Source organism: Triturus cristatus, chromosome 8 (genome assembly GCF_964204655.1).
Source record: "Triturus cristatus chromosome 8, aTriCri1.1, whole genome shotgun sequence".
NCBI classification, from domain to species: domain Eukaryota; kingdom Metazoa; phylum Chordata; class Amphibia; order Caudata; family Salamandridae; genus Triturus; species Triturus cristatus.
The window spans coordinates 256,174,074-256,187,590 of NC_140591.1; the positions used below are offsets into that span (position 1 = coordinate 256,174,074).

The window sequence follows — 13,517 nt, forward strand, 5'->3', positions numbered from 1 at the left end:
TGTTTCCGGTCCAGGGAAGGCATGGCTTGGCAGTTCGGGCTGGACTGTTCCCATTTGGCACAGGGTCAGACTGATTTGCATATGGCCATGTCTGAACTGGGGTGGCAGAGTGGGCTAAAGAACGGTGATGGATCAAACCCAGATCTGTTGACTGGGTGTGAGTGTTTGATTGGTTCTGATGCTCCGTCCATCACCACCCCCTTTTGTACCGCTTTGTTCGCCATAAGTTGGCAGGGTATGGTCAGACGTGAGTCCCTTGCTCACTTTGCCACTGGATTCAAGCAAGCCTGGCTGAAGACGACTGAAATGACAGAAACCGGTCCTAGGAAGCTTGTTTCCGGTCCAGGGAAGGCATGGCTTGGCAGTTCGGGCTGGACTGTTCCCATGAGGCACAGGGTCAGACTGATTTGCATATGGCCATGTCTGAACTGGGGTGGCAGAGTGGACTAAAGAACGGTGATGGATCAAACACAGATCTGTTGACTGGGTGTGAGTGTTTGATTGGTTCTGATGCTCCGTCCATCACCACCCCCTTTTGTACCATTTGGAGAAAAACATGTAAATGTATTTGGTGACCTACTACAACTTATTCCTGTAAAAGGACAACCTGTTTTTAAAACACTTGTCCGTGAACACACTAGGAAGTCTTTGGGAAGTATTGGAAATGTCAACATTTGGTCTCATTTTGAATATAAAGAACTTATTAAGAATATGCGACAATCAAGTGATGAACATTATGGAAACATTCTTCAAGATATTAGAATTGGTGTTTTGACTAAAGATGGTAAAGAGGCTTTACAAAGTCAGCTTTTAACAAACTTGTTTGCAAATGAAAACATAGCACCTGAAATAATGAACAAACAAATTGCAGAAAAGAAGTCTATAGTTTGCCTAATGCCTACACTGCAAGAGTGTTCAACATTCAATCAAGAACTTTTGAAATTGGAAAAACAACCAATAGAGAAAATGGAAGCAATTGATAAAATGGAATACGAAGGAGTTACTACTGTTCTCTCAGAGACATTACTGTTAAAATTGGATTCTTTGGAAAAGTCGGTATCTAAGACTGCAGGTTTAAAAAAGACTTTATATGTATGTGTAAATTGTCGGGTAATTTTACGGCGTAATTTGAATGTAGAAGAAGGTTTAGTAAATGGAGCAATGAGAAAAGTTGTTGATTTTCCAAATTTTCAGAACAGAGATGGAATTGAATTTTTGAAGATTACATTTGATCAGACTGAAGAGGTAAAACAGATTGGACGTTGTGCTGTTCATTATTTGCTTGTAAAAGTCTTGTATGTTCGTAGAAAACAGTTTCCTCTTTCTTTAGCATATGCTGTAACCAGTCATAAATCTCAAGGTTTAAGTGAAGACAGTGTTTTGGTAAATATTGGAAGTGCAGTGTTTTAAGAGGGCATGGCATACGTTGCATTGTCTCTAGTAAGAACATTATCTGGTTTGTATTTGATTGATTTTGATGAGAAAAAGGTTAGTGCTGATGCAAGTTGTGTAAGGGAGTATAATCAGTTAAGAAGACTGTATGCTTCTAACTTAGGTGAATATCCCGTATATGAAAAACATGTAGTGTGTCCAAAACGAAAATATAAGAAAAAAGTTTTACCTATGCCTCTAGTGACTTCAACACTTATTCATATGAAGTAAGATAAACGAAAATTAATACGTTTATCTAAGCGTTGATTTATGCCTTTTATTTATTTTATTTTTTAAATTAATATCTTTGATCACAAAAGGAACACATAATGAACTACACGAAATACCACATTGATATTTACACAATGAAAGTGAACAACGTGAAACATGTGTTTTGACATACAGTTATAAATAAACTCATAGTAATCAAACATTGAAACAATCAAATGCAATGTCACAAAAAACAATCATTATATACACAATACGAAATACAAAGTTGTCAAACAAATTAATAGATTGGACAACTAACACCCTTATATTTGGAATCAATCAAATCCCCTAAATATCAGTGACACAAGGGGGTATATTTGTGATATTTAACCAAGAAGTTAGATTCCTTTGTCTGCCTTGTAATATTTAACCAAGGAGTTGAATTCCTTTATCTGCCGACGCATTTCGAGTGTCGGTTAAATCAATTGCCGCACTCTCATCAGGGCTGGATTAATCTTTCCCACGAACATACTAATTGTGACAAAAAGGGGGGGGGGATGGAAAAAAAGGAATTAAATTTTTTATTAAAAAAGGCGCTTCCCAAAGCCCTAATTATTTTTCTCTCTGCACAAGTTGGTGGTCACATACCTGCATTGTGCCGGTTAAATGTAACCATAAGCAATGTATACCACGCAGTGGTTGCCAAACTGGTTTTCAATATTGCGGGACCAAGACGATTTTTAAACAACCGCAGATCTTTAATTCTGCAAGAGAAATGTTACACGCAAAATCGCGGTGTCTGTTTTGAATGAGTTTGAAACGTGACAACTAAGCACAAGTTATTTACTCACTCGAGAAGGGGGGCCAAAGACGTGGTCCCACAGAGGAAGTGTTGTAACAAATAACGATCCTTCACTCTCTTTAAAAGTACTTCGTGACTGCAAGAGCAAGAAAAAGTAAGAATTTGTAAAAATAGTTTTTTGGCTAAACGCACTTGAATTCAAGTGCAAACTCTATTTTGCTCACCTAAAGAAGCTTCAAGCTCACGATTTCAGGCTCAAGGTTTCAAATGGGGATCTGTCTCCATTGTTGCTGGCAGCTCGCCGAGCTGATTAGCACGTCATGTGATGGTGCATCAGTGTCACATGATGCATTTCTGACCAATCACAGGAGGAGATGATCTAATTACATTTGTGTTGACTTCTGGGAGATGTAGTTTATTGAAGTCATATGTTTCAATCCAGTTGCCCAAGGTCAAAATTTTCAATATCACAGGCCGGTTATGTTTTCCAACATATCGATATTGATCCCATTTATACTTTATTAGAGAGATACAAGTCCAGAAGCTGACGACAGCACCATATATTTGATTACAGCTCATGAGTCTTCTAGGCTCTGTTTAGCTCGCTCATGCAGTTGAGGCCCTGATTGATGCTATCGAATTTCATAATTAAATATGCCTCTTTCCGCAATAGAGCGGTCTCAATACATGTCGATTTTGAGTCAATCCATGCAAGAACTGTCCAACGCAGTTCATTTTCGCTGTGTTCAACAGCTAAAAAATGTTCTACCATAGGCGCTGTAAGGACTTTTCTCCTAATTCGAGATTTGTGCTGTGTAATTTTCCTAACCTGTTGGCTTGTCTTTCCAATGTACAATTTATTGCAAGAGCATACCAATGCATAAACAACGTTCCTAGTCTTACAATTTGTAAAACTTTCCTGTCTCCATTTTACTCCATTGTGTTCAAATACACTTCCTTCTATAGTAGCTGGGCAGCACACACAGTTCCCACACTTATGGTGCCCACAAATGGGTTTTAGATTCCACTTGGTAATCAAGTCGCTCTTTGGTTTAGGGATGTAACTGTCTGCTCTTATTATCTGCTGGCCAATGCTGGGATTTTTACGCATGGCGAAAATGGGTTTAGCTAAGGGATGTTCCAAACTTTCAAGCAAATGCCAGTTCCTTAAGATGATTTGTCTAAATTTGTTTGTATGGGCCCCATATGTTGTAACACATACGAGTTTGTCCATTTCTGTCTTTTCCTTTTTCTGTAACAAATTTTCCCTAGGGGTGAACCTTGCTCTTTTCATGGAATGTTTAAGAAGTTTCTTAGGGTAACCCCTCTTTTCCATTTCTTTACAGAATGACATTGCATGGTCCTCAAACTCTGCCAGATCTGTACAATTTCTCCTAATATGCAACAGCTGCCCATAGGGGAGATTCTCCTTTAGGCACTGTGGATGCGAACTTGTATAGTGAAGTATAGTGTTCCTATCTGTCTCTTTTTTGTAAAGGCTGGTTGTCAATTTTTGGTTATGGGGACATACTGCAACATCAAGGAAAGTCATCCTTGTTTTACTGGACTCGATGGAAAATTTGATATCATTATGCCTTGAATTCAACCAGTCAAAAAAATTATTCAACTCGGTCTGGCTCCCCTGCCACAGGAGTCAGAGGTCGTCAATATACCTCAGCCATTGATGCATGTTGTTTTTAAATGGATTGTTGTTGTGTATAAATCTCTCTTCGTACTGGGCCATATACAGAATCGCCATTTCCGGCGCATAGGGACAACCCTGTACCCTTGATCTGTATAAAAAAATCACCCTCAAATTTAAAATAATTGTTTCGAAGGGATATTTCAGCCAATGTCATGATAAATGATGTGGGAACCCTGTGTGGTCTCTCCCTCAAGTCCAAGTAAAGTTCCATCACTTGGAGTGCCTCATCTTGGGGGATTTGGGTATACAGGGATGTGACATCCAATGTCATCATCATCTGTATGTCATCATCAAATGTTATTCCCTCCACTCTTGTGATGAAGTCTGTTGTATCTCTGAGATAAGATTTAACACTGGGCAAGAATGGTTTAAGAAAAAAATCGATGTATTTAGAGACTGGCTCCAAGACAGAGTCACAGCCTAAAACTATCGGTCTACCTGGGGGCGTTTGGCTATTTTTATGTATTTTCGGTAAAAAATATAATACCGGAATTCTTGGTTGTTTTTTATTCAAAAATTTGAATTCTTTTGGACACAGGAATCCTTCATCTAAACCATTTTTCGTTATCTGTGCAATCTTGCCCTGTATTTCACGAGTAGGATCTTCTCTCACCCGTCTATACCACTCGTGATTTTCAACATGAAGTTTACCCTCATTCAGATACATGGTGCGGGGCCAGATCACCACTGCCCCGCCCTTATCCGACTGCTTAATCACAATGGAGGGGTCTGCTTTTAGATCACGAATAGCTGTTAATTGGCCTCTACTAATGTTGTTTTGTACAAAGCCCTTAGTTTTTTCCAATTTAGCGATAGAGGATAACACTACTTGCTCAAAGGCATAGATTTGTTTTGGTATATTTTGAGTGGGAGTGAAGTTAGATTTCACTCTTAGGCCAGTCGTCTCTTGACTAGATGTCAGTTCAGTCCCGGCGAAATAGGATTTTAACCGGATCTTACGGCAAAAATCCAAAGCCTCTAGTTTTAGCTTTGTAAAATCGGTATGTCTCTTGGGGACAAATTTTAACCCTAGAGACAGAATCATTTCTTCGTCTTTTGTAAGTTGTTTACTTGACAGATTAACAATAGTTGAGTTATCTAGTTTTTGTAGTACGTGCTGCGTGTTCGCATTTCCCAGGGCTGTTTGAATCAGACCCTTGACCCTCGGCCTCTGGCTAAAAAAGGCTTGTCGGGCGGCCCTTGTTTAGTAAAATTACCAGGCCTTGAATCAGGTGAAGAGTCAGAAGATGAAGTATCAGAGAAACCTATAAATCGATTTTTTGATCTACATTGGAATGTGGTTAAAGCTCTTCTTGATTCTGCCAAAGTATAGAAATCTTCTTTTAGAAAGGGATAAACCTGTTCTAATTTAAATGCTTTTGAGTCCCTCTCGAATTGGGCAGTCTTCACATTGATTGTGTTATCTTTGAAGGTTTGAATTTCCTTCTCTATCTTTTCTAGTAAGATCTTAGCTTCATCCACTGTTTGTTTATCTGAGATAGACTTAACCAGTTCCTCAATCTCTTTCTCTTCTTGGCTACACAGTCTCTGCGCAGTCTCAATGGTATGCACCATGAGATCTCGACTGCACTTAGTGTTTATACAACTAAAGCCTTTTTTATATTCAGGGTCTTCGATAAAAATCACCGGAATATTTTTAACTTGGAGACCCCAGGGGATGGTGCCCGCCCGCAGGTGCTGTAGAAGGAAGAAAACGTGGAGTTTGGTTCTTATGTGTTTTTTATGTAGACGAGTCAGTCTGTCAGCCTCATTTTGCTGTCTTGCTGAGGCACTTAATGAAAGGGCAGAGAACGGGGAAGAAGCTATTAGATTTTGGATATGGCTTTCCATGAAGGACAGCGTGTCCTTTTCGGACATGGTTTAGTAATGGACAAGTCCACTACATACGACTTAATCGTTATTAGGTATAGGAATAGACGCAAAATTTTGTCAATCCACACCCACTCGGGTAAAGACCCGCTCTTACTATTGTCAAAAAAGAAGGGGTGTAGCCCAAAGGATTAGAGGGTAGGTAGGGCTAGTTATACTATATAAGAAAAACGTTTTACCTATGCCTCTAGTGACTTCAACACTTATTCATATGAAGTAAGATAAACGAAAATTGATACGTTTATCTAAGCAATGATTTATGCCTTTTATTTATTTTATTTTTTAAATTAATATCTTTGATCACAAAAAGAACACAAGTTGTCCAATCTATTAATTTGTTTGACAACTTTGTATTTCGTATTGTGTATATAATGATTGTTTTTTGTGACATTGCATTTGATTGTTTCAATGTTTGATTACTATGAGTTTATTTATAATTGTATATCAAAACACATGTTTTACGTTGTTCACTTTCATTGTGTAAATATCAATGTGGTATTTCGTGTAGTTCATTATGTGTTCCTTTTGTGATCAAAGATATTAATTTAAAAAATAAAATAAATAAAAGGCATAAATCATTGCTTAGATAAACGTTTTAATTTTCGTTTATCTTACTTCATATGAATAAGTGTTGAAGTCACTAGAGGCATAGGTAAAACTTTTTTCCTATATAGTATAACTAGCCCTACCTACCCTCTAATCCTTTGTGCTAAACCCCTCCTTTTTTGACAAAACGAAAATATGACATTTTAGTGAGGTTCAAAAAAAGAAAACAATTTAAGAGAGCGATGAAGCTGCAAAGAAAATGAAAATGGACACTGTTAGTGATATTGTAGGATACCAGTTGGAAAATAGTTCAGGGATCAACTGCTATGCTAATGTAATTGTGAATGTTGTGTTTTATCTAAATGAACTTCATCATAAAATTATGGAAAATCGAGAAAAAAGATTCTGGTCTTTAGTACATTATATTTTTCAAAAGTTGGTAACTGATAGAAGTAAAATCCATACTGCTTCTGGCATACGGCATCTTTTGGATATATGTACTGGTTCTTTGCAATTTACACTTAATGTACAACAAGATGCACAATAATTTCTTATGTTTATGCTTCCAGTATTGGAAGATGAAGGAAAAGAAATTGAAAATTCGTTTTGACTAAATTACAGATGGGATCATAAATGTGAAGAGTGTTCATTTTCTTCTACCACTGAAATAGACACTGAACAATTAATATATTTGACGATACCAGATTGCAAAACAGTGTATTCTAACAAATTAATAAAAACAGCTAATCAAGATATGAAATGTTCTCATTGCAAATCAGAAAGGTTGTCAACATTATTTATAGAAAATGGAAGATGGAAGAAAATTGGAAATCAAAATTAAAAATTGTGTGGCAAGTCAAGTATCAATTTCAGGAAGAACGTTTAAAGCAGTGGCTAATATTTTTCATGATGGACCTACTACATCTGCACACTATACTGTGTATTTAAAGTGCAATAAAGGATGGACTCATTGCAATGAGGCCCATTTGGACTTCAAAGTTCAGTTGCCTTACGAATTACCAAATTCATATCTGATATTTTGATGCCAAAGTTTTGAAAACATGATTCGGCCTATTGGGAAGATGTGAACATGAATTAACGATATTATTTTGGATATTTTCAATGCAAATGGTTTTAGAAACATTATTCGGCCTATTGGGATGATGTGAACAATTACTGTTTGGATTATTGTTTGTGCTAATTCTTATTGCATTTGCAAAATTGTGTATGAAAGAAGTAGTTTATATATTTGATTTTTATATTATACATGATGTAAATGAGAGTGTATATTTTACAAAATGTACTTGAGAGAAGTAAAAGATTTAATGTAGTTGAAGAATGTAATTTATAAACTGTAGACAGGTAAAAAGATAGTTGCACTCGTAAATATTTTCAACGCAGATTTGTTTGTTTTTACAATCTCATTGATTGCATTTCCCCCTGCTATTGTATGATGATCTACATTGAAATCACTGTGTATGGTGAAATTCAGTAGAATCTGAGAACAGCAAAAAAGGGAAACTGAATATGTTATGTACTTCTAAAATTATGTTGTGTTCTTAAATCTATAATATTATATGCAATAACACTTTTTCTTTTTTTTACGGAAGGTTAAACTAAACTTTGAAAAGATTTAAAATTTAGTTTACAACAAAACTACTATAAAATCGTTCCACTGAGTTTTGTAGCTTCTTTAATAAAAAAAGGTATGATGAAATAAAGTAATAAGCATAATAATATGAACTAATGTTTACAGTGACCTTATCTGCACTCATTCATTTTTTCAAACACTACCCATGCATGCATTTATACAGCTAGGCACTGTTCACACACTCCTCCAATCACCCATGCAATATCTATGCACTTCTGCAATCACGTAACCAGTACCCATGCACTTACAATATCACCCAGGCACTACCTATGTACTCCTCACCCCGGCACTACCTGTACACTCATGCAATTAGCTTGACATTACCGATACACTCTTTCAATCACCAGGTGTTACCTATATACTTCTCCAATCCTCTTGACATTACCCCTACACTCATACAATTACCCAGGCATTACCTATGCATTCCTCTAATCCTCAGACATTACACTTGCACGCATGCAATCACTCAGACATTACCCCTGCAGTCATGCAATCACACAGACTTTACTCATACACTCTTCCAATCACCCAGAACCTACCCATGCACGTGTGCAATCACCCAGGCATTACCTATGCACTCCTTCAATTAGTTAGACAGTACCCATTTGATTGTTTCAATGTTTGATTACTATGAGTTTATTTATAATTGTATATCAAAACACATGTTTTACGTTGTTCACTTTCATTGTGTAAATATCAATGTGGTATTTCGTGTAGTTCATTATGTGTTCCTTTTGTGATCAAAGATATTAATTTAAAAAATAAAATAAATAAAAGGCATAAATCATTGCTTAGATAAACGTTTTAATTTTCGTTTATCTTACTTCATATGAATAAGTGTTGAAGTCACTAGAGGCATAGGTAAAACTTTTTTCTTATATAGTATAACTAGCCCTACCTACCCTCTAATCCTTTGTGCTAAACCCCTCCTTTTTTGACAAAACGAAAATATGACATTTTAGTGAGGTTCAAAAAAAGAAAACAATTTAAGAGAGCGATGAAGCTGCAAAGAAAATGAAAATGGACACTGTTAGTGATATTGTAGGATACCAGTTGGAAAATAGTTCAGGGATCAACTGCTATGCTAATGTAATTGTGAATGTTGTGTTTTATCTAAATGAACTTCATCATAAAATTATGGAAAGTCGAGAAAAAAGATTCTGGTCTTTAGTACATTATATTTTTCAAAAGTTGGTAACTGATAGAAGTAAAATCCATACTGCTTCTGGCATACGGCATCTTTTGGATATATGTACTGGTTCTTTGCAATTTACACTTAATGTACAACAAGATGCACAATAATTTCTTATGTTTATGCTTCCAGTATTGGAAGATGAAGGAAAAGAAATTGAAAATTCGTTTTGACTAAATTACAGATGGGATCATAAATGTGAAGAGTGTTCATTTTCTTCTACCACTGAAATAGACACTGAACAATTAATATATTTGACGATACCAGATTGCAAAACAGTGTATTCTAACAAATTAATAAAAACAGCTAATCAAGATATGAAATGTTCTCATTGCAAATCAGAAAGGTTGTCAACATTATGTATAGAAAATGGAAGATGGAAGAAAATTGGAAATCAAAATTAAAAATTGTGTGGCAAGTCAAGTATCAATTTCAGGAAGAACGTTTAAAGCAGTGGCTAATATTTTTCATGATGGACCTACTACATCTGCACACTATACTGTGTATTAAAGTGCAATAAAGGATGGACTCATTGCAATGAGGCCCATTTGGACTTCAAAGGTCAGTTGCCTTACGAATTACCAAATTCATATCTGATATTTTGATGCCAAAGTTTTGAAAACATGATTCGGCCTATTGGGAAGATGTGAACATGAATTAACGATATTATTTTGGATATTTTCAATGCAAATGGTTTTAGAAACATTATTCGGCCTATCGGGAAGATGTGAACAATTACTGTTTGGATTATTGTTTGTGCTAATTCTTATTGCATTTGCAAAATTGTGTATGAAAGAAGTAGTTTATATATTTGATTTTTATATTATACATGATGTAAATGAGAGTGTATATTTTACAAAATGTACTTGAGAGAAGTAAAAGATTTAATGTAGTTGAAGAATGTAATTTATAAACTGTAGACAGGTAAAAAGATAGTTGCACTCGTAAATATTTTCAACGCAGATTTGTTTGTTTTTACAATCTCATTGATTGCATTTCCCCCCGCTATTGTATGATGATCTACATTGAAATCACTGTGTATGGTGAAATTCAGTAGAATCTGAGAACAGCAAAAAAGGGAAACTGAATATGTTATGTAATTCTAAAATTATGTTGTGTTCTTAAATCTATAATATTATATGCAATAACACTTTTTCTTTTTTTTACGGAAGGTTAAACTAAACTTTGAAAAGATTTAAAATTTAGTTTACAACAAAACTACTATAAAATCGTTCCACTGAGTTTTGTAGCTTCTTTAATAAAAAAAGGTATGATGAAATAAAGTAATAAGCATAATAATATGAACTAATGTTTACAGTGACCTTATCTGCACTCATTCATTTTTTCAAACACTACCCATGCATGCATTTATACAGCTAGGCACTGTTCACACACTCCTCCAATCACCCATGCAATATCTATGCACTTCTGCAATCACGTAACCAGTACCCATGCACTTACAATATCACCCAGGCACTACCTATGTACTCCTCACCCCGGCACTACCTGTACACTCATGCAATTAGCTTGACATTACCGATACACTCTTCCAATTACCAGGTGTTACCTATATACTTCTCCAATCCTCTTGACATTACCCCTACACTCATACAATTACCCAGGCATTACCTATGCATTCCTCTAATCCTCAGACATTACACTTGCACGCATGCAATCACTCAGACATTACCCCTGCAGTCATGCAATCACACAGACTTTACTCATACACTCTTCCAATCACCCAGACACTACCCATGCACGTATGCAATCACCCAGGCATTACCGATGCACTCCTTCAATTAGTTAGACAGTACCCATCCCCTCCTCCAATCACCCAGACATTACCTGTGCACTCATGCAATCACTTAGGTACTACTCATGCACTTCTTCAATCACTCAGGCAGTATCCATGCACTCCTCCAATCACCGAGGCACTACCCATGCACTTATGCAATCACCCAGGCATTACTTATAAACTCCTTGTATCACTCAGGCAGTACCCATGCACTCCTCTATTCACCCACACATTACTACTGCCTTCATGGAATCATTGAGGCATTACCCATGGACTCCTTCAATCACTCCGGCAGTACCCGTACACTCCTCCAATCACCCAGACATTATTCTTGCACTCATGGAATCACCCAGGCATTACCCATGTACTCATTCAATCACTCAGGCAGTACCTATGCACTCCTCCAATCACCCAGACATTAGACCTGCACTCATGCAATCACCCATGCATTACCCATGCACTCCTTCAATCGCTAAGGCAGTATCCATGCACTCCTCCAATCACCCAGGCACTACCCATGCACTTATGCAATCACCCAGACATTACCTATGCACTATTTCAATCACGCAGGCAGTACCCATGTACTCCTCCAATCACCTAGACATTACTCCTGCACTCATAGAATTACCCAGGTACTACCCATGCACTCATGCAATCACCCAGGCACTACCCATGCACTCCACCAATTACCCAGGCACTACCCATGCACTTATGGAATCACCCAAGCATTGCCCATGCACTCCTTCAATCACTTAGGCAGTACCCATTAGGGGTGGGCGGAATTTGCGAAAGTGACTTTCGCAAATTATCGCGAAAATGTTAAAAATCTCCGCAAACACACGGAAATATCGCGAAGATGCGGAAGTTTTTTTCCCGCCCGTTTGCGGTATTTTCTGCATGGTCGCGGCTCGCCAACTTACCCATGCGGTTGCTCGCGGGCGCGGCCATCTTGTTCTCACTCTTCTCGCGGTGCATGATCGCGAGAAGAAAGACGTGATCGCGCGACCAATGACATTACTGCGGGCGCGAACTGTCGCGAGACAGCACAAATGGCTACCAACAATCTCGTGGAGAAAGCGACCGGATCGGGAAAACTTGTCGGCGAACGCGGGGATTCAGGTAAGGCAATCGCGCGTGCGCGATAATGTATTATTTTACAGCGCGAGCAAGAAACAAATTATCGCTAAGCTGCGGAATGCGGAAATTTTGACATTTTCGCGCTCTCCGCGGAACGCGAAATTGTCAAATTATCGCAATTTCCGCGAGCGGAACGGAAATTTAGCCCAGGCCTAGTACCCATGCACTCCTCCAATCACCCAGACATTACCCTTGCACTAATGCAATCATGTAGGAACTACACATGCACTTCTTCAATCACTCAGGCAGTACCCATGGACTCCTCCAATCACTCAGGCACTACGCATGCAGTCTTGCAATCACCCAGGCATTACCCATGCACTTCTTCAATCACTCAGGCATTACCTATGTACTCCTTCAATCACTGAGGCAATACCCATGCACTCAGTAAGACACATTTAATCACTCACTTATACAGTCAGTCACACACCTACTGAATCATCCATTCAGACAGTCATACACCCACTCATTCTTCAATACACCTTCGTCTATATATATATAACATATCTAAACTTTATAGAAACACACAGTCACAGGATGATGTCATCAGTGATGTCATTTGAGATGTCATCAGTGATGTACATATATATATATGCATATTTCATTGGATGATGCCAGCAAGAAAGTGAATAGAATTAGGTAGTTGGTTGGATGCCTCAGGAAGAAGTCTTATTATTGGCTGTTGTTTAAATATTTGGACTAAACCACACCTACCGTATCTCATTTGTAAGTAGCATGTTCCTTCTAGAATGTGCTGTGAACTTGTGACCTCCTGGTTCCACTGGGTTGTTATGTTCACTGAGCTAAGAGTGTACTTGGGGAAGAGTGTTAAAGAGAAAGAATATTTTATGTTGAGGAGTGATGACACAATTTAAGAAATTACCAGTTTTATTTTCCAAATCAGGACTATGTAATAAACTGTTGTGTAGTATTTACATTTTGAAAAAAGTAACCTAGATATAGGTTTGAACTCCTGTTTCTTTCTCAATTCCTCTGCGATCATCGCAAATAGATCGCAAACACAGATAGATAGGAATCATTTTTTGAAATGGGGGAAGGGTTAACACATACTAACCATTCACAAGTGGAGATAGTGCAGTCTAAAATGAAATACATTATTTAGTTTGCTGCCTTTCTTATGATCACAGAGTGAAAAAT

At 37.4% G+C, this 13,517-nt stretch overlaps 1 long non-coding RNA gene across 1 annotated transcript in view; it reads left to right on the forward strand.

Annotated features, from left to right (window-relative positions):
• LOC146801943 (uncharacterized) overlaps window positions 1-13,517 on the forward strand; it is a 118,618-nt gene that overhangs the window by 76,953 nt on the left and 28,148 nt on the right. The window lies entirely within an intron of this gene.